Source organism: Camelus ferus, chromosome 7 (assembly GCF_009834535.1).
Source record: "Camelus ferus isolate YT-003-E chromosome 7, BCGSAC_Cfer_1.0, whole genome shotgun sequence".
Lineage (NCBI taxonomy): Eukaryota > Metazoa > Chordata > Mammalia > Artiodactyla > Camelidae > Camelus > Camelus ferus.
The window spans coordinates 40,211,706-40,234,689 of record NC_045702.1 but is presented as its reverse complement, the minus strand read 5'-3'; the positions used below and the strand labels follow the sequence as shown (position 1 = coordinate 40,234,689).

Sequence of the window (22,984 nt, the reverse complement as noted above, 5' to 3'; positions counted from 1 at the left end):
TTGGTGTATACTTTTTGGAGTTCTGATTTCTTTATCTAAATATTTTGTTTGTGTAGTTTATCCATACTTGAACATAACTGTGGAATGTTTACTCTCATTGCTGCATAATATTCAATGGTGTGACCGTATCACAATTTGTTTCTCCATTCTGTTGTTGGCAGGTGCTTGGCTAGTTTCCAGTTTGCAGCTGTTATAAGTAGTGCTATACATACGATTCAGTAAACATGTATGTTAGTTGTATTCCATTCCTAGGTGTATATCCAACAGAAAGGCATGCATGTGTTCTGCATGTATCATTTTAAGAGGAATTTAGAATGGGACATTTAGAAAGAGTTAATCTTTACTCATTACCTACATGACACACATCTTCCAAAATCATTGCATGAAATCAGTAACATTATCCCAAAGCTATGGAGTCTGTTACCAATCTCCAAGTATTTATTGCATGATTCCTACGCGATAAGCCACTTTGAGGAGAAAGACAGTAGAAGACACAATCCTTTCTTTCAATGACTCAAGATTCCTGTTGAGGAAGTAAAACTAACAAACTTAAAGCATTGAGATGCATGAGGGGCGGACTGTGGTGTAGAGTATCAAACAAATGAATACCTACTTTGTTTATGTAATAGCCTTTAGGAAGATAGTGCAAACTGGAGATTATGCAGAAGGTTTATGAAAAACACACTTCAGAATACTTGCACTTAAAGAGTACTTTAGTTGATTTTAAGTTTTCAAACATGATGGCTAGATTATTGACTAACATTTGATCAATGTTAATATTGACTAATATTTTTAATACTTTTTTATACCAACTTTTATGCATATGTTGCATAATTCTTACAATAGCTGTGAGGGTTCTATGCATAAGCAGACTGTATAGCAGCTAAAGCTTATATACATAAGCAGATTGGTATGTCATGTCTGGAACCAGAACCCCTGGTTCTGTCACTTTGTTTTTGGCTGACTCTGAGCAACTTCTTATGCTTCAGGTTTTCCATCTGTCAAATGAGGGTAAATATATTCTTATCTCATAGGTTGTGGATGTACATGGCTAGAACAGTAGCTAGCACATAGCTGCATTATTATTTGATGGATTCTTTCAAAATGAAAATGGGGGATTGAGAATAAGACATTTATGTGAAATAATTTCTCAACTCTTTGTGAGGGAAAAGCTCATGTCTGTGGCAGTGTCCTCTGGTTATGCAGGCATTTGGGATATAGATGGGGAACGCATACTCTGATGTCAGTGAAACCAATTATTTTGAAAATACTGTATCTTTCTGCTTGCAATCTCAACACCTTGGGCCAGGAAATATAGCAGCATGTTAAAGACAAATAACTTCTTTTTTTTAATGGAGGTACTGGGGACTGAACCCAGAACCTCATGCATTTCTAAGCATGCACTCTACCACTGAGCTATACCCCCAATCCCTGCCAAAGACAAATAACTTCTGAATGAAGGTTGAGCCAGGCTGCAGATATTTAAGGGACTTGAGCTTCTCTGCTATGAAGACTCCGTTTCTTTCCTGTAGAAACACTGAAGCCTTTGCTCTTTATCTCTACCTACTTTTGAATTTCTTAGTGGCTTTGATGGAAGGAATACACTGCACACCCAGAAGATAAATGGACAGAAAGCATTTTTAGTCCTAATGTTTTCATGCTTGTAGACATAAGCCCATGAGATGACTTAGGAAACTAAAGCATTAGCTGGAAAGGCTAACTTTGCTAATGCCACAGATTCAGACACACACAGGCAAGATCCAGTCACTCCTCAGGGACTGCACCTATTTGTCCTGAGATCTGCCGTATTCGGGTAGATTTTATAACCCCTGGATCACCTAAAAAAACAAAATCATTTACACTGACAGCAATAAAATAAGCAGCTAATTAATCCTGCACAAAAATGAAAAAGCCCAACTCATTATTTGTCTTTTTGTATTTTAGACTTCTGCTTGGTTTGCTCTGTTTGGCTGGCAAATCTCATCTAATTACAATATATTTTTCATTTGTGTTTTAAAATAGCAATCCAGACCCACTGTTATTATAACATATTTGGTAAGTTGTTGTTCCTGGGGTGGTAATAAATTCGTGGCGATCCATTCACATCCTCATGGGTTGGAATTAATCTTTCTCCTCTGATTTCCCACTACACTTTGTGCTTCTATTATTGTGCTTAGCATAATTTGCTTTGTAGTGGAGCTATTTGTGAATGCATCTGTCTCCCCATCTAGATTGTAAGGACAAAAACTATCTCGGATTTCTGTTTATTTCATTCTGTTTTGTAGTCCTTACGTCACATAACACACTGATTTGTACTTAGTAGGGACTCAATAAATATTGATAGTACATTGAGTTGATCAATTGCAGTTACAGCACATTTGGCTGCAGAACACCTTAGAGCAAGGAGTCCCATCTGTCAATCAAATCTGTGATCTTTGCTTCATTAACACCATGGCTAAGCAATGAAGTAATATGTCAGTGACAAAGAGCTTCATGCCCCACATAACATAAGTTAGATGGTTGATTATATATTTCCTTAAGCAGCAAAAATCCTTTAAAAAGCAAGAGGCTTTGTAGTGGCAATAATTATCCATAATTGTATTTAATCTACGTGTGAAGATTGAACCTAGCTAGCTCCTTCCTGGCTTTTTATCCAAAAAGACTGCTCCAGTGCTAATTATTTCTTTCAAAAGCTAGAGTAACAATTTCACTAAGCAGTTTGCAGTTCATTTTGGCCACCAATACTGGTATAAGATCCAGTCTAAGACTGTGGCACATGGCTTTGGATTCTCTTATTGGCCGGTGTCATTTTCTGGAAGAAATATATCATTATCCTTTTGATTCAGAGATTAAGCATTCCCCAGGCTGGATTTTCTACCATTCACAGGACGTAAGTCTGGCTTGTTAGTGACGATGATAACTTGCAGTACACTAGCTCTACTTTTCCTCCTGTTACTTTTTTTGGAATATGGTTGACATAAAAAAGAATGGAAGGGACTGTCCTCCGTCATGCTCCATCTGGCCCTGCTGGTTACTTGGCTGCTGGTGTAGCACATACGTTTGGTGGACTGATAAGGAATGGGAAATCCATGATATTAATAACGATCCTCTCTTCTCCAAAGCAAACATCCTTCCAGATAAGTATATCTCTTATAAACAGTCTGTGTTGAGAGGGGGCTGAGAGAGAATCAGCGGAGAAAATGAAATGGAAGTAAGTGAATATATTATGCATTTGAAATGAAAGACCAGACAGGACACCTAAAGATGGCATGTACTTAACAGCAGCAACTATTGAATGTCTAGCATGATAAGCCAATAGAACATGGTGCCTGTCCTTAAGAGGCTCCTGGTCTTTAGGGGCATTTAGACTCATGTGGACACATCCCGAAAATTCTGGGGTAAGAGAGTCATTTATAAGGCTCCATAGAAGAAGTCTGTCTCTTTTAGGTCTGAACTGACCCTAGACATTTTTAGTAGTGATAGCATTAAAACCATAATAGCCCATTGGAAATTTGGATGAAATTAACATTCTTACCTGGAAGAATTATAATTTTTCTACAATGGGAAAGAGCAGATTGAAAAGGAAATTCTGAAGTGTAACTCATAAGGCCTTTGAGTACCTGGTTTTTTAACTATTCCTCAAGAGACTGCAAAACTTACTTATATTTTCCATGCAAATTCTAGTCATAACTAAGTAAAAAGTGAAAATTGTATAAATGAGGTGGTGTGGCCTTGAATTCAGAATCTCTAGGCAACATGGAATGATGACTTTTGTGGGCCCTAGACACTTTGCTTTTATAGGCCCTGTCCTCCATTAAAAAATTATAAAAATTATAGAAATTATACTTGGTGATTGTGTTGCTATACAAGACATATAATCCAAGATGGGTTGTATTATTTTATACATTATATATATATTTAATTAATAATATATATACATTATATATATATTTATATTTTTTATTCCTGTGTACTGAACCTAATGGATAAATCCACCTGTCATTGGAAATAAGGCCTGATCAACAGCATTTTAAAAAATCTCCACGTGGTTGAGAATCTGTATGCTTTGGGAGTTGTCCACTAACCTACAGGGACCTTACGAATGCTTTTTGGAGGTGTCTGCCTCTCCTACTTCCTTCAGTTTCCAGTTTTCATAAGCCACCCACTCTCCATATGAAATACACCTGGTTGGGGGACACAGCAGAATGGGTATACTACTAAGATTGCCAGATTTAGCAAATAAAAATGCAGGACGCCTAGTTGAATTTGAATTTCAGACATATTTGTATGTGGGACAGACTTATACTAAAAAGTATTTGTTGTCTCTGAAATTCAAATTTAGCTGGGCATCCTGTATTTTACCTGGCAACCCTATATACTTCCTTTATACTGGGAACCCAAGTTGCTTTTTCCTCATAAAACACACTTTCTGATTAATATGCTGTGCCCCAATAACGTGTTTCCTGAGGAATGCTCTGTAGACTGTTAATAGGAATCACAAGAAAAAGAGTTGCATGGTCAAAGGTGTTTGTTTTCTTTCAAGAGGGTTCTCTTGGATTCTTCCATATGCTAAAGCACATTATGACTCTCTGAGAGCAAGAAATGGTAGGAGCATGTCCCAAATGTGTTAGACCACTGAGTGGCTTCCTTTCTTTCTGGAGTATTTGTAGGACTGAAATTTCAGATGAAACACACATGGTACCCTGGCCAAGGGCGAATATGCTTTTATTTATGATGAGTGTGATGAGTATTTTGAACCTGCCTCACTGTTTTGCTTTCCTTTCCTCTTTTCTTTTGCTCTTAATGGCTTCTCTGATGAGTAATACACTGCAGGGTGAAATCTAGCTTTCTCTTTCATCTCAAGGGTTTTATAGTCTCCTTTTGTGACTGGGGTAGGTTTAGTTAGGGCTGGGGTTTACAATGTGGGGTCTGTGGAATCATGGATTTTACCTTCCTGTTGGATGAAGGGCACCTAAAGCAGGTGAACAGGGCCAGCTACATAATTAGCAGGGCCCAAAATAAATTGAGGTTGCAGGGACCCTTGTCTAGAAATTATTAAGAATTTCAAGATGGCAACAGCAGATCATTAAACCAAGCATGGGGCCCTTCTGAGTGCAGGGCCCTTCTGAGTGAGTGCCGGCACAGGTGGCAACCCCATGAAGTCAGCCCTGCAGAAGCACCATCCTCAGTGCCAAGATGCTGGGAGTCCTCACCTAGGAAACCCCAGAAAGAGTTTTCAAAGGCTAATAATCAAAACTATCCTCAGGTTCCAAGAAATCATAAATGGAAGCAAGGTAACTAGATTGGGCCCCAGAGGACATAGAATTTTGATATTTCATTCATTGTGGATTTTTGCATCAATTTTGAATTTTAAAAACATTGTATTAAAGTGTTATTTATATTCATTTTCATGCTGTCTCAGTCTGCTCAGGCTGTTGCAACACAAAACCTAGACTGGGCAGCTTAAACAACATGAGTTGACTTCTCACAGTTCCGGATTCTGGAAGTCCAAGATCAATGTGCCAGTAGATTCAGTTTCTAGTGAAGGAGGGCTCCCTTCCTGGCCTGCAGATGGCCACCTTCTCACTGTGTCCTCATGTGACCTTTCTTCTGAGCACATACTAGAAAAGTGGGGGAGACGGGGGGTGGGGGAGATCTCTGTCCCTTCTCGTAGGCCACTAATCCCATCATAAGGTCCACAACTACATGTTCTAATCTAACCCTATTAACCTCCCAAAGGTCCCATCTCCAAAATCCATCACACTGGGAGTTAGGGCTTTAACATGTGAATTTTGAGGGATATAGACATGCATTCCATACCAGGCACCCCCCACCTCCTAAAATTTTATGCTGGGATGAGTGCTCATTCATATCCTTCAGCCCTAGCCTGGCAAATGGTGATGAAAAAGTGTGCTGAATTATTATTTACTTTAAAAAATATATTTTAAAAGGAAAGCATTTTCTTTATTTTTGTTTTACAACTCAAACACAGGGATACATACATGTTACATAGATACATACACACACCACCAGTGAATAAATATGATTTCTTGGAAACAGCTGGAACAAAATCTAAGTCTTTAAGAAGACTTCAGGAAGTGAAAAATGTAAGGCTAATCTATTTTTCTGTCATTAGAACTATACTTATTCCATATGAGTGTTTGTTTCAAGGAAGGCAAATTCCTCAAAACTAACTGTGGCCAAACATATTTTATCTGCTAATTTATTTGCGATATGCTTTTTCTTTCTCTGTATGAAAACACTTACTTGGTTAATCATAAGTTCTGAATAATGCAAAAGAGGCTGTTCTTATTTAACAAATCATAGCTTTAGTTATTTCCTGAAGTTTCTAGACCACTGTTGATTTATTGTTTTGAATGTTTCCTTACTTGTAGTGGCCATCTGTTTCTGAGTGCCAGGAGTCATTCCTATATGTTTTGGCACAAATGCTTTCCTTTTCTGTGGCGGATGAGCCCTCTTCCACTTTCAGCTCACCTGCTTCCTGTGGGGCTAACTCCGCCTCCAGAGATAGGTTAAACCCAGGACCCAACCCTGGCCAGTCAACAAATTCTGTTCCCTGGATGGAGTGCTTTCTTGGGGGTCAGCATGTGACCCAAGAAAGCGCAATGAGAGTCAGCCATGGGCTTTTGATGGACCTATTGGAAAAAGGCGCTTCTTTTCCACTGAGGCTGCTGAGCCGGAAGTATGTCCGCCTGGAGCTGCTAGTGCCATCTTGGCCACTCCTGAGGAGAGACGGATAGAGAGAAATGCACACACAGAGGGAGAGAAGTCAAGGCATAGTGTGGAGCAGGGCCCTAATGGCATCTTGGAACACCTGGATCAAGCCATATCTGAAGCAGATATACCCCCAGATTTTTAGTTATGAGAATAGTAAATTCACTTTAAAAATTCTTGTTTAAATTTCTGTCACTTACCGCTAAGAATACTGACAAACTTTAATGTACAGAAATTTCAGAACTGGAGATGCGTGATTATATTGCAGAAGTGGCTTCTTAGTAATACCAGAGTTAGTCTGAAAGTTCATTAATTGATACCTTTCTCCAGACTCTTAGATGTCTCCTTATAAGTACCTGGATGACTACACTTGCACGAGGAATTGTAACTGCTGCGTACCTGTCTGTCTCTCCTCTTGGACTGCGATAAGCCCCTTTGGAGACTTGCTTTTGGGCTGAAGGACATTCATTTGGTGCTTCCTAAGGGTTAGGCTCCATCAGGTGCTTTATTCCATTATCTAATTGTCACAATAATCCTATAAAATATCTGTGCCTTTTTTCTCCTTTGTGTCCATGTGCCTGGCTTGTAGCTTGGTGTGTGTATGTGTCAGGGGCAGAATTTACTGCCTTTTAAAACATATTAAAGCTCAAAAGCAACTGAGTCAGTTCTTCAGATCAGAGGTGGATAAACTTTTCTCTAAAAGGCCAGACAGTGAAAATTTAAAGGCTTTGTAGGTCATAAGGTCTCTTTTACTGTTTTAATATGAAAACAGCCTTAGACAAATATAAACAAATAGGTGAGGCTATGTTCCAATAAAACTCTATTTATGGACATTAAAATTTGAGTTTCATACAGTTTTCCCGTGTCACGCAATATTGGTTCTCATTTTGATAACTTTCAACTATTTAAAAAGGCAAAACCATTCTTAGCTCTTGGCCTCTACAGAAACATGTGGACTGAATTTTGCCCATAGGTAGAAATTTGCATATTCTGTTTTAGAACTTAGACCAGCACTTTCCAATGGAAATGTAGCATGAGCTACACATGTAATTAAAATTTTTCTAGTATCCATAGTAAAAAAAAAAAAAAAAGGAAAAAAGAAACAAGTGAAATTAATTTTAAATAATATATTTGACTACTTCCAATATAACCAAACTACCATTTCAACATGTATTCAATATAACAATTCATTAATGAATTCATTTATTTTTGTCCTGTTAGAAGTCTGGTGTGTATTTTACATTACAGCACATCTCCATTTATATGCTAAATTTTCATCAGAAATACTTGATCGATATTTAGATTTCATAAAATTTACAGTTGAAAAAATAGATTCACTTACACAAGTTGTTAGAAAACATCCTTGAGTTTTCTGGTAGTTCAAAATTTTTAATTTAAGTTAATTAACTTTAAAATTTAAGCATAAAAAATTTTGTTTCTCTATTTTAAGTGCTTGATAGTGCAACTGTATTGGACAGCACAGACTTAGAGCAACAAGAGATTATTCTTTTGCCAAGAAGAATATTTTCACTAGCATGGTTTAGAATTGCTAGTAAAATGGAGATTGTAGAAAGAAGATCGACAGTGTCAGCGTTTTAAGTGTTTTCTAGTTCTCTGCTGACAGTGTACCCCCTCTGGCCTGCACCTGGGGTGGACTACCCACCCCAGCTTTGGTTCACCCCAGGAAGCCCTCATGCCTGGAACCGAGTGACCAAGGGAGAGAAAAATATGCGACGTTGCCAAAGAGGCATCTAGTTGTGGGTCTCGTAGGGCCTGGCAAGGCTTGGTGAGGATTTCAGACTTTCTCTTAAGTGTGACGGGCAGTCATTGGAGGGCTTTGAACTGCTCTTGGAGAATAGGTTTTAAGGGGGAGGCACGCCTGAGGCTATTGCAGGTGTCAGGTGAAAGATGGAGGTGGGTGCAGGGCTGGGACGGAGGTGAAGCGAGTGGGGCATCTGGGATTCTAAATTGAAGGAGACATTCACCCCGGGGCCATGTGGTGTGCATTCCCTTATGTTTTGGCCCTGGTGGCTTGGGTAAGATGGATTCTGTATAGGAAGTGAGAGGAGTCACCAGAATTGGAATCTATTTTAAAGGAAGGACCCTCAGAAGCTACTGGCAAATTGGATATGAGAAAAATAGGGGAGTCAAGTCTGACTCAACATTTTTGATTTTCATTGTAAATCCGGCCGTCCCCCAGGGTAGCCTGCACTGCTCTTTCTGCTCCATTGTCAAGTTTCCCGGAGCCCAGAGTGCTCTTGAAAATAGGAGATTTCAATTAAACACATTTTGATATTGCAGAGATTGAGTTGTGCGCCCCAGTCTCCTTTATTGTGACAAAGATCACACTGTACATAAGGCTGGACTGTTTATGGTTCCACTTCGTTGTGAACCAACACAGGGCTGCTTTGTCCTTAATATCCTTTATAAGAAGTTTCAGGGTACCATTGCTACATAAACCTGTTTTCTCCCTTAAATACCAAGGCTGCTCTGACCCTTCACCCCATCAGACAGAGCATCAGCCCATGTCCCCTGCTTTCCAAACTTGTCGCTGCTTCTCCGGGTCTGTGGAGGGAATCCAGGCTTTTTCTTACCCACCTCCCCACCACCACCTCCACCCCTCTTAGATTCCATTTTACAACACACAAAGCAAGATAGCCTTTGTTAAAAAGTTTAATGTTCTTAATTAGTTGAATCGGTTGGGCTAATTAGAATACCAATTAGAACTGGCAGGGCTATTGTTAATTTGAAAGTGCTGTGGTCTAGTGTTAATCGCTATTAAACCTTATAGTTTGTGAAAGATAGAGAGAGAATGAATTCACAAAATAGTATTTTATACGTTAAAGGTCGGTGGTCAGAAGGAGTCTGCCTTTCAGAGACTGTTCCAGGGAGGCAAAACCCACAGAGAAGGGCAGTTGCTGAAGACCTGAGCCCTGCATGGGGCATAAGTCCCTCCCTTTTCAAACAATGTTAAAAGCCTGCAATGTATTTTACTAAAATTGCCAAAGTGTTTAATTCACCTAATGGACTAGTGATCTGGAATGATTCTTTAAAAAAAAAATCAGTTTAAGTTAGCGGAGCACAAAAAAGTTTCTGCTGGTACCAGAGCTGTGTGTCCCTTTTGGGTTGTAACTTCCTAAATATAAGGAGCAACGCTCACAATTAAACCTCTTTTGTTTCTGGTCACTGTCTGAGTAGGAAATTGGAAACACAAAAACAAAAAATCAAAGTCTTAGCACAAAAGAAATGCCATGTTTGGAGTGGAGTCGTGCATGAGTCTGTATTTTCATGTCTCATTTGGAGAAGACTAAATGGATAAGCAAGTCCTAATTTATGTTTTCCGACAAGTATAAAAATCACTCCTCATTTTCTGAGCGAGCAAATATGGAATGGACAATTATAGCTATTCCTCCCGTACATTTTCTGAGATACGACTTTATTTTCCCTCTATTCCAGTGATAAAGACAGAAGGTATTGCCATCCATTATCGTTGCTAGTATCCTCTCAATATATCTGTGATAACATTTCCAGAAAATAAACCATGCAGTTTATAGAAACAAATATAAAGATATATTTCATCATATGTATTATGGCACTGTTAGGAAACAAGGAATCTTTTTAAATGGCAGATTGCTCTACAAAGGAGATAAAAATGTTCAACTCAATTGCTACCTCAAATCTTGGAGGTAAGTAGAGAAAGAATTTAAAACAGACAGACCAACCAATAAATAAGTGACTGAGTGACTCACAGTGTATAAAAATTTGTATGGAAAGAAGAAGTTTATAACCAAGAATTTGCTCTGTTTCTTAGGATCCATGGTGACATCTGTATAGATGTTATGAAGCAACATGTAAGTTAAGTTCCAGGTGGTCTTATTAATACCCATTTCTCCTTGAACAAGTGCCCCCCTGTTATAGCCTGCCCTGGGGGTGGGAGAGTACCTTGTTGAAAAAGACCTGATTGGGATCTACCAGGAAAGACTGTACAACTGACAGCAAAACAAACACTCAAAATTATAGCTGATAGCCGATCAAAACAGACTTGTTTCCTTTCATTGCGGATTCAAATATCACATTAAGCCTTTGGCTCACCACTAAGTGTTTTACTTTTTTTGTTGTTGTTGTTATGGAAGTATAGTCAGTTTACAGTGTTGTATCAATTTCTGGTGTACAGCATAATATTTCAGTCATTGATATACATACATATATTCGTTTTCATATTCTTTCCAAGACATGGAAACAACCTAAATGTCCATCAACAGACGACTGGATAAAGGAGCTGTGATCTATTTATACATTTGTTTTTAATCCTACTCATCAGCTCCAATTCTTGAGGACTACTGGTCATATGTTAGCGCTAGGTTATGGTTAAAAATAACATTCAAGCTACTTGTCTAAGTTTTATTTTTAACCTTTATGTGAAAAGTAAGTACTTTTTTCTTTGTAAAATTCCAAACAGTTAAGCACCAGAGATTTTTCTTTAAGCCCTGAGAGAGGAGAAAAACCAAGACAAATGAAGTGCTAACCTCAAGTAAAAGTTTAAACAGGGGACTCTACTGATCCATTGGTCATTTTTATTTTCTTTCATTTTATTTCACTACATTTCGAGTTACTTATTTCCTTGCATATGTTTTGGAACTGCTTTTTTACCTTGTAGGCAAATCGCTTGATGGGTGTATTCTATAGTCAAACCGTAAGTAAATCCATGCAGTGATTTAATGAGCATTTATTTATTCCTTACTTATGTACCAGGTAGTGTGTCAGGCTGTGGGAAACAAAGATGCAAATATAAGATAACTATGTCAAAAAAGTGACCAGTCTAAGAAGTGAGGCGAAGGTCTGAAGAAGTGGTTGTAATACTTTCTGGCAAGCAGTGTGTCAGGGTCAAGGACAAGGTGCTTTGGAGGACAAAAGGTGGAGCAAGGAACGTGCTCTGTGGGCAGAGTTGAGGAGGTGAGGTCTGAGAGAGCTTTGAAGGACAGGTAGGACCACTGTGGGATTGCTGTACCCTGGAATGTGCAAGGCGGAGGCCCTTGCTTAGGGTTTGATGGTTGGGGGAGGCACCTGATGTTATTTGAACCTGGAAAATATAATACAAAAGAAAGAGATGGGCCGAATAAAGGTACAACTCTGATGTAATATGCATGTATATCTCCTCTCTAGAATCTCTCCAGCTCCCCAGGACAGGAGTTGACCCACAATCACTAATTGTGTAGTTTAGAAAGTTGTCTAATCAATCAACAAATATACTAACTAGTATATATAAAATAGATAAACAACACGTTCATACTGTACAGCACAGGGAACTATATTCAATATCTTGTAGTAACTTATGGTGGAAAAGAATATGAAAACAAATATATGTATGTTCATGTATGACTAAAACATTGTGCTGTACGCCAGAAATTGACACATTGTAAACTGACTATACTTCAATAAAAATATATATACAAAAATTGTTTTGAAAATCTGAGAATCAAAAATAAATAAATAAACGAATGAGTGAACGAATGAATGAATAAATAAATAAAGCTCAGTGGTAATTTTTCATCTACAAAGAATCTATAGGATTGAGCTAATGTGACATATTTTCAGAAAGTTCTTTTAGCATCTGTAAAAGATATACAAACACCAAGGAAAATATATACAATTTATTTCATTTTTAGAAAGAATGTTAAGAAAACAAATGAAATAATTTTTATTTCCCTTTTGGTTTGACTTGAGGCTAAATGTATCCCTTATTACTAAAGAGAGCATTCATACCAAGTCAGGCTGTCTCTCCTATTGCAACGTTCATGCTTAACCTTGGAAATAGATTTAGTGAAGTCCCATCACGATACTATTTCTCATTCACCCTGATTCCCCAACTTCCCTGGAAATTTTTGAGCAAATCCCTCATTTTACTGTGGGTGCTTAATGTCTGTTATTCGAAGTCTGTGTGTCTCGTGTCTGTGTGTATGTTTACAGTTTATTTGCCCCGTGTCATTCTGCAGAAATAGATTCAGTCAACTAGATAGGAGAGCTCTGAGCTCAGCTATCAGCTGGAGAAACAAAGAGATGGCAATCAGAACCCCCTGAAGGGAAGGTAGTCTCCTCCCGCAGTCCCCTGAGGGGCCTCATCAGCACTAGAGAACTGTTTTGACAGAATCACTGAATTGGGTGCAGGAGTCAAATTCCTGGGACATCAAACCAGGACAGATTTTCTGCTCTCCCACAAACAACAGGGACCTCCCTGCCTTTCGGGAATAGGAGGAGCCTGGTCTGAGGAGCACGTTGACTTCCAGGGTTGGTTGGAATAAGTTGCTGTAGGCAAAAGGGCAAGGAACATTGAGTAGCAGAAATGGAAGCAAATAATTTACTATTTTTTTTTAATTGCGAACCCTGATGTCTGGCCCCAGATATTTGAGCATATTCTCTATTCTTCTAACAAAAGAAACACACATGCTTATTCCACCCTTTTCTGCCTCATCTGGCAGCCGCTTTCTGGTCCAGCAGACACTAACATCTAATGAGTCAAACTTCTCATTTTCAGACTAATCAGTCGGCTGCACTAATTGCAAATGCAAATATGCAAATTTATATTAATTAATTACTCTGCTAATTAGTTCTGCGATCTTTTTTGGGTAATAAATCATTGTGCAGTGGAAGGGAAACAAGTCCTGTCCCATTTCACTCCACATAAAAATTTAATGTACTCATGGAAGAAAATATATATATTAAAAAAAAAAAAAAAGACACCCTGAGTTGATCACTGCACTTCCATTGACAAGTCCCCTTCAGAAAGGTGCGATTGTGAGAGGGCTTGCACATCTTCAGCAAATGCCATCACTAAGGTGCCTGTTAGCAATTTAATTATCACATTATGAGCTTCAGAAAAAGCCACTTTGCTGTGCTGCAGGCTGTGACACGGAGCTCGGCGGTTCACCCACTTTGCAGCAAAACACTTATAAATAAAATGAGAATATAGAGAGGGAATCACATTTCTATGCTGAAACCCAATAGCTTGGGATCCAACACTTTGCAGGTTTTTGTTGTTCTTGTTGTTTTAAGCCAAAGTTAGCATCTTGCTTTCCATGGCCTTGAATGAAAAGTTTCATCCTTCAGGTTTAGAGACACAATGAAGGACTGCATCATGGGGAAGAGGGTTTGGAACAAGACGAGGAGGAGTCTAGGAGGGGAAACTATCTTCCACAGTGTCTAGGAGGGATGTTGCGCACACGCAGACTTACTTATTTAGTAAATTCTGCTGGTGACCTACTGTGTTCCCAGCTACACGTTGTGGTGGATAGAGTGACACATAAGTGACGTATGGGAAATAGTCCCTCCCAATTGGACAGTGAGTCCTTTGAGAATAAGAGGCTGTGTCTGATTTATCTCCCTGTTCTTTGCTCAGATAGAATATTCAGTAAGTATTAATGATTGAATGATTGAATGAATGAATGGCTGCAGACTTCAGGGGCCTCAGGTCTATTTAAGGTGACAATAACTTTTACTCATGTACCAGTCTTGCCTTTATTATTGGGTAGGTACCAAGTGATACCACTGAGTAGGAGATAAGAGGAGGGAGCCATGGTGGTTAAGCTTTAAATCCTCATGTGCTTAATGTCCCTTCATTTCCTCCTCCTTCTCAACAAAAAATTTCTGTTTTCATTCCCCACGCTCTTTCCTCTCTGTTGTGCCTTCTCCATGTGGGACTTGATGACTGAGCAACAAAAAAGGAAACTGCTATCCATACAGCTGGGCAACTAGCATTCAAGCCCTGGCTCACCCGTGACTGGCTTTGTACTCTTGGGCAAACCGTTTAACCTCATGGAGCCAGTTTCTTCATCTGTGAAAACAGGCGTGGTGGGCTTCTCGTCAGCACTGTGCTGGATACTAGGGCTTTGCTGTCAGGCAGCTCAGCACCTTGTCCTCACCCTACCCCAACTTGCTCTCTCTGTGACTTTACTTTTAATTATTCATAAAATTATTCACTTTTGAATTTTTTTGAAAAATTGGAATGTAGGACACATGTATATGGTACAAAATTCAAAAGGTACACAAGATAGTCAATGAAAAGTTAATCCCCTTTCTTGACCCCTAGCCTCTCTGTCCCCTCCCCAGTGGCAACAACTAATTCCTGTGTGTCCCTCCAGCGATAGTCACTGTACTTGTGTGTGTGTGTGCTTCCCCACACACAGATGATTGATTGCATACCACGATGCTCTTCTGCATCTTATTTTTAACCTATTGGTGCATATAAGCTACCTCATACTTTTTAAAGTCTGCATGTTTTCCATTGTGTGAGAGTACGATAGTGTACTTGTATTAGCCATCAATGGATGGACATTTCAGTTGTTTCCAATTATCAGCTACTACAAATAAGGCTGCAGTTAATATCCTGGTACATGTAACACGTTGCCGGTGAGGAGGTAGAGCTGTAGAACGATACCTAAAAATAGAATTGCTGGATGAAAGGACACATACTTTTAAATTTGGAAACATCACTAAACCCTCCTCAGTGGATGCCCCAGTTTACACTCCTACTGTGACTTCTCCTTCCCAACATACCTGCTTAGGCAGATTCTTGAAATCTCAGTTCCTCAGTTTTCTCGTCTATAAAGTCGAGTCTCCCTTTCTGAAATGACGCTGTGAGAAGTAACAGATCATTAATGGAAAGTCCTTCGTGTTATTTGTTATTCTTATTCTCAGCACCAACATTGTTATTTTCATTTTCACCACCTCATGGCTTTGTTTTGAGGGTAAAAGGAGACCGCAGTTGTCAAAGGATGGAGTATAGGGTTATGCCAGTGTTAGTCATTGGTAAGAACCCATTTTTGCTTTTTCTACTCTGTTTTCTCAGGAGGTTTTGGAGCCATGTTGGTCTCCCATGCTAAGCTTTCACATTGTTTCAGTTCATAGCAATATATTGCAAGTGCTTTTGAAGGTTTCCTAAAGCTTCAGAAATTTCTGTATATGTAATGCATTTAACAAAAACAAGACTAGGTATTAACTTCATTGCCTCAAATTAGTCATGTGCCCAAGAAATAGAGTAGGAAAAAGAAAGAAGCCTGAATAATGGGAGATGGCAGTACAAACCAAGGAACTAAATGAGGGAGGCAGGAAGTGGGGAAGAGAACCAGGGATGGGAAAAGGGGACAGGAAGGAGCCAGGGTAGATGACCAGTTGGAATGCAGGGCACAAAAGGAGAAAGTGTAACCAAGACCCAGGACCAGGAGAACTGCCAGCAGAGGAGATGGCTGAATAGACAAGACAAGCATTTGATTAGCCCAGAGCACACACAAATCCTCACTGCCTTCCTAGATTATACTGCCATTGTTTGCAGAGCAACAGGCCTCCATCCTGTCTCTTCATTCCACAACACACACAAGTTGATTCCAGGGCTCCGGTTTATCATCTCTTCTCTTCTTAAACTTTCCTTCCTGGGTTCAATCTCCTCCCCAAGTTTTTAACTGCCACTAGTAGGTGACTATCTGGCTGAGCACCTTAGTGCCATGTTTTCAGTCACGGACAGAGCACTTAAAAGCCATTCTTAAATGATCTGTGTTCATTTCCAGCACAGCTTACCTGAAACTAATCTCATCCTCTCTGAAGTGCCTTTTCCTTCTTACTGTATTTCAAAATATATTAGTAAACTATAAATAACTGATTTCTTCATCTATACCCTGTTAGCAAGGACAGTGTTGCCCAGTAGTCTGTACACAATAACTATTTGTTTATCAACTAGTGGATCCAATATGTTTCCCAAGCTTGTAATGGACCCCATTTCCCCCTAGCATAGCTCATTTTTCTGATTTTCTATTTTGAAATGAACACAATTTAGAGAATATTTTCTCAAAGATGAAATGACCTTTTGAACGTTCCATGGCTCATTCTGGAGCATTAACAATTCTTCAGCAGAATCCTTCAACCTGCTGATCTCAGAAGAGCCTTGGGAACGGCCAGTGAGACACTTAACAGGTGAATTTATGTGTATGGGAGAATCCATACCCTTCCACTCTGAAGGGCATATGACCATGCTGTAGGGGTCCAAAGGAAAGAGCTGGGCTAATTATTTAACGTGAGATCCCAAGCACACTATCTTAGATCATAATTAGACTGATGAAAGTGAACAGTGGTGCAGATTTTAAAGATATGAAAGAGTATGGCTCAAATCTGGAGAAATAAATTTTTAAAATACCATATGAGAGAAAACAAATAAATGCTTTGTGAAGGTGAAGTGAAAGAAAATATGTTCTTGAAATAAATAAATTAAAACTCTATGCTGTATACTAGATGTGTTTTGAATCTGAGTCATTGTTTTCTAGAAAAAAGGTATTTTTTCAATAGATAATTTTTCATAACCCATGTTTTAGGTAAGAAATTACTGAGTTTTGTTTTTGTTCTCACATTTTTTGACAATCAACTGTATTTAAAGAATGATGCTAATGAGTTTAAGTTGAAAATTTTGTATCCCAAAATGACCAAGTGGCTTATTGTAAGGACTTTGTGTTCTGTGCGCTCACACTATCGCCACCTCTTCTGAAAACATGTGCCACTGCATATGAGAAGAAATGGGTTAGGTTTCCGGGAAAAGCAATTTAAAATCCTTACCCTTTTAAAATATACTATTTTATATTCATAGTTTAGCATAAAGAAAAATAAAAATCACCCTTAATCCTACAATCCAGAGATGACTGCTATAAATATTTAGGGTTACACCCTTCCAGACTTTTATCTGTAGCTACATCTGGAACTGCCAGTGTCCGTATACGTTCATAGTTCTCTACAGATAGAGCTCTGATATTCCTTGGGTAGGCACTGATGCTGCAGCTGGACCAGTTGTTTAAGGCTTGTTCTGATTGGTCAGAATCAATGCTGAATAGGTTGATAAATAATATGAGTGTCACCTGGTATCTGTTTAACAGAAGTGGACTTAACCTCTTCATACTGGGGTGTGTGTGTGTGTGTGTGTGTGTGTGCACATGCGCACATATGCATATTTGACCCTTACTGGTGTCAGTTTTTCAAAATGCGTGACATCATTTTTATGACTGCAGAGTGTTGAGTTGCAGGCGTGGATATTTCACAATTTATTCAACTAGTCCCATGTTGCGGGCTATTTTGAATTGTTTTCAATTTGATCTTTTTTTATATTTATATGTCATCCTATTTTGTTGTTGGTTTTCCCTTTTCCTTTGTTATCTTTGTTGCTTACACTTCTTTCCACTAGTGGTTTGAGATTGCTACACTTACTGTTCTCAAATAGTCATTATCTTTTTATTGAAAATATTTGAATCAGTCTTTATCAGCATTAGGATTTAATCAGTTTCTGCTAATTTCCCTACCTCCGCTTTCCTGTGAGAATAGATATTTCTGCTTTTATTATCTCCTCCCATCTCCTATTCTCAGTTGATGTTTAAGTAATTGGGATTTATAGATTCATTTCTTGAGATACAATTTGTATCTTTTCTTTCAAAAATCATGTTTGACATCTGCATTGTTTATAATCATATTAGCAACTGTTCAGCTATTAACTGAACTCTACTGCTTTCATTGCCATTTCTTTTAAACAACATTTTACATATATTTAAATTCTTTATTTTGATAGCTTTCTCAAAGAACTGAAATACTTTTCTTGAGGACATTTGTCAGAAAAAGTATATGTGTGATAAACATATTTAACCCTTGTATATCAGAAAAAATCTTTCTCTTGTCTTCAAACATAAACGGCATACTTTAAGTTATTCTTAAAATTTCTTTACGTATTTCCTCCCAATTTATTTTCTGGCTTTGAGTTCTAATCTGATTTTTTTTCTTATTGGATTATCTTTTTTTTTTAAATACTCATGCCTAACTCCATATTTTTTTTTTTGTCTTTCAAATACAAACTAGAGTTTGTGTGTATGTGTGTGAGAGAGAGAGAGAGAGAGAGAGCCTTTCTTTGTTATCTTGTGTACTGGACACATGAACTCCAGATTTATCTAGCATTTTTTCATCACAGGAATCTTTCTGTTTTTTCCCATCTATTTCAGTGTCTCCTGCATATTCTCCCATCGTCCTCATACGACAGCTGTGGATCGATCATCTCTGTCCTTTACCTTTCCACTTAGACTGCTTGTTCTGTATTTAGCCTCTTATACTGAGTTCTGGGAGAAGCTCTGAAGCTGGTCTTCCCATTCACAGATACCTTGTTCTGCACTCTCTCTTCTGCTACTCATCACTTTACTAGCACTTTTACACTTGAAAATCCTAGTTTTCATCTGAAAACATTCTCTCCTAGAAGCAGATCTTTTTTTCTTTGCAGAGATGCAACTCTGAAATATACTGAATTTACAACAGCATGTATTGTCATATATACTTAATACACAACTTCGAATATACAGTTTTTAAAAGTTCCTTGTCATAAACCTGTATCATTTGGGGAATTTGACTCTACTGCTTCTCTTGGCCAAATCAATCTTTTCATATGTCTGATGAATCTTCACCTTTGGGACTAGGAACTGAGATAGATGTTTGTTTATTTTAAGTATTATGATGGCTTCATTGGCAGTTTTATAGATCCCTGTTCACATGTATTTTAGTTCCAGACAAAAAAGAAATAAAAACGGCATATATTTTCTGCACTTTTATTTTGGCAGGTGAAGGCTCCAGATACTTGAGAAGAGAGGGTAGGAAGTATAGCCAGAAGCAACTGCGTCGTGAACACAATGGCTTTCTTCTCTGTGTCACTTAGTACCTGGCCTGCCATGTGCAGCTTAGGCAGCACGATGACACCCATTGTCAGTCTCATGGCCGGGGCTGTCTGAGTCACGCACTCCTGCCTAGAGATCCTGGCTAGTCCATATTGGAGGCAGGAGACAGCACCCTAGGCCATCATGGTTTCTGTTGGTGTCATTTACGGCAACTCCAGACTGGCTTAGCTCTCCAGCTGGCCAAGAGCAAGCGAAGACAAAGACCCGTAGCCCATAAGCTGCATCATTTATAAAATTGAGATTTGCTCCCATGGCCCACCCTTTCCTGCAGCCCCTACTCTTGTCAATCTGGGGGTGTTTGTGAGGCTCTGCTAATGATTCACCTTCTTTGTAGGAAAGTACATCCTTTTTCAGCCGTAAATGGCAGCCTGGGTATCCCATTCCTCAGTCTGGCCCGGGGCTGCATTGTGTCTGGCATGTATTCTGGGACATTCCTGGCCTGCAGCTGACAGGGCCTCACCTATTTTAATTTTCAGGGAATTTGCATAGTTGGGGCTTAGTTAATCAAAATTATTAACCTGCTGTAAAGGACATTGAGAGCTATGATAAATTCCACCCAACCACCTTGCTGGCCTATAGGATGCAGGAATATCTGAACGAACAACTCAGTAACCACTGTGACCCATCACCTCCAAGACGTGGCCCACTCACCTACATATAGATATTCAGGCTTTGAATTTTCTTCTTGATGTTTGGCATCATAAAGATACAGATACCACCCATGGATCCCGAAGATCAAAGAACATTCCCCCCCAAGTCTGAAGATCTTTCAGGCACAGGGACATTTTAATGTGGTTGAGTTGATCCAGACCCCTGGGACTCTCTCCTGTGTGTTTGTAGAAGACCTGAAATAACAGCTTGTTTACAATTTCCTTTCAAGTTGCTTTGTTCTTACTCTCACCTCCCTTTTTAAGGCACAAGCTGAGCTCAGAAGTTAAGCACACTAGAATATTTATTTAAATGCAATTGCATTCCTGTTTTTTTCTGGGTAGATGAGCTCAACATGTCACTAGACTCTCAGATTTTATTCACATTATGGTGGTGGCCCAGTCTGCAGGGGCCCAGCCTAGGAGGGCATTGTCCCTGTTGTTCGCAAGTGGTTTCCTCCACAAACCTTTTAACTCCACAAGTTTGCAACCATTAATTCTTAAGGGTTTTGACAAATCTCCCCAGTTAAATATTAAATAATAAATATGGTCCTGATGGTAACAGAGCTTTGTGAAGTCTGTTTGAGGTGTCCTTTAAAATATTAAATTCAAATAAATGATTGAATCAGAACAAAGGATATATCTTAAGACAAATTCAGCCAAGTCTCTTTAACCTTTGAGCGTTCAACATAGATTAGAAAGCTAGGGCAGCACGTGCTTTCATAGCAAATTGAAATGGGATTTTTGAAGCAGGCCTTGCAAATACAGGTAATGCACACCTAGGTTTGATCTGGCTTTGCCATTTTGGGGGAGAGATTTTGCTGCCTATTGTTTGAAAAGAATGTGATTTTTTTTCCCCTTTAAACACTTACATTCAAAGAAGCAAATCCTTGAAAACGCTTGCTTTGGGTGCTATGTTTATTCCTTGTCGGTGTCTTCCATATGAAATCTGTTCTGCTTATAATATCTACCACAGTTGGAGCCCTGGAAAAAATCTGTTTCTTATCTGCCCTTTGCACTTAGCTTATTTTGTTTTACACTTCCCCCACGTTATCTGTCTGTAATCAAACTTGCTTATAAGCAGGCAGTCTTCAGGGAGGAAGACTTGGGGAGACTGATCTGCATTTAGGGGGATCCTGGACTCCTGACACTTGGGCTGTACATTACATAAGGAGCAGGTAAAGGAGAAGAGGGTGGCTGCACCAGCTGGGTTGCAAAGACCAGTAAAGCCAAATTCCGCCTCCTCCTTTCTCCCTCATCCTGTGCCAGGCTGGTCCGGCACCATTATCTCTATTCTTGGGTTTGTCCTCTGCCACTGGGTCTCCACCTGCTCCATCTGCTTAGTTTCCACTGAGCAACCCCTGATAGCTCTTGATGGAATTCTCCCAGATCAGTGATTCCATATACCCAAGCTTCCCAGAGTAGAGTGTGACATGGTTGGCACAGGGCACACCCAATTAAAAAACCTTGTTATGATAGGATATGGAGCAGTCTGGATGGCTTCATGGGGGCTGAAGTGTGTGCTCATGTCAAGGACAGACACCCACCAAGCATCTCTGGAATGAACACCTGTAGGCTGCAAGGGCTTCTGAAAAAAGCAGGAATGAGACTCCCGCTTCTCACATTTGCTGCAGTGTAGGAGGCCCGTGGGCATCTGTGCCCAGCCTGATGAGAGGATGCTCCAACACGAGGAAGGCTGCATGCTTGACTAAAGCCTGATAATCTGACCCCCATTTTGATGTAGACCTTATCTCCTGCCCTCCCCCCTCACTGATGCTCCCTCTGGGGGCAAGGGTTTCCCTCACTTCAGAAATAGATGAATAAAGTACAGGAAAAGTTAGAAATGATCCACCCCAGAAAAGGGAGGTTTAAGATCCAGAGAAAGAAACCTCCTTTGGAAACCTGGAAATAAGATGCTCATCTTTCCTCTAGAGGAAACAGAAATACCATCTTTGGGGCAGCTCCCATGGTTGTGGAACCACCCTTGATGGTCTGAAGCCTGTGTGAGACTTGCTAGGCTGAACTTCTAGGAATCCGGGTGCAGGCTTGGACCTCACACCTTTTTTCTGAAAGGTGTCAGACTGTTTCAAGGCACTGCCTGTATGTCCATCCTGTTCACACCACTAGGGGTCGTCATTGGTTTGCTCAGGACAGAGCAAAAGCCAGCTTTTGAGATAGAAACTACCAGAAAGAAGCTTTGATTTGAATTCTTTGTTGGTTTCAGGCTGTGTGGTCTCAGGCAACTTTCTCAGAGCCTCTGAGTTCTTATTTTTATAATGAGAAGAAGGAGTTAAGAGATTACATTTTTGAGGACCTACTGTGTGCCAGACATTGCTTTTGTTTTCGTTGGAATTCCTCCAAAAACAAAGTCTGAGGTAAGGACTTGGGTACAGAGCTTATCTGGGAAGTGTGGGTCACAGAAAGCAGGAGTGAGGGGAGCATAGGGTGACAGGAACAAGGAAGAGCCAATAGAAGGATGTGTCCTGGCGGGGTTGCTGAGGACAGGGTCTTGATTCTAGCAAGACCTCCTCAGAAGTGTACAGAGTGTGTTCGTAGAGTGTCTAGAGGTGTCTGGAAGGACAGGAGGCTGAATCATTTATCCACTGGCTCCCATCCCTTGTGGGCTGAGGGTTGCCTCTGAGGGTGATGCACTTTTCCACAGAGTGGAGAAGGCTCTGGGACAGAAGGTGGGTGAATCTGAAATCAGGTGAGCTTCCCCTGAAATCAGACGCAAGCCAAAGGATGTGATGCATGTACCTGAGCTATGGTGTCCAATGCTCTATGGCCTGCCAATCCATTGATATGTATGCAAGGATCTAATATCTATGATGCACAATGTCATATATTATATATGTGATATGTATGTAT

General features: G+C 39.6%; 1 non-coding gene across 1 annotated transcript; it reads right to left on the bottom strand.

Annotated features, from left to right (window-relative positions):
• Positions 1 to 1,353: 1,353 nt before the first annotated feature.
• TRNAS-AGA lies at positions 1,354 to 1,426 on the bottom strand. Its single transcript has one exon. It is a non-coding gene; the product is annotated as a tRNA-Ser (tRNA).
• Positions 1,427 to 22,984: the final 21,558 nt, after the last annotated feature.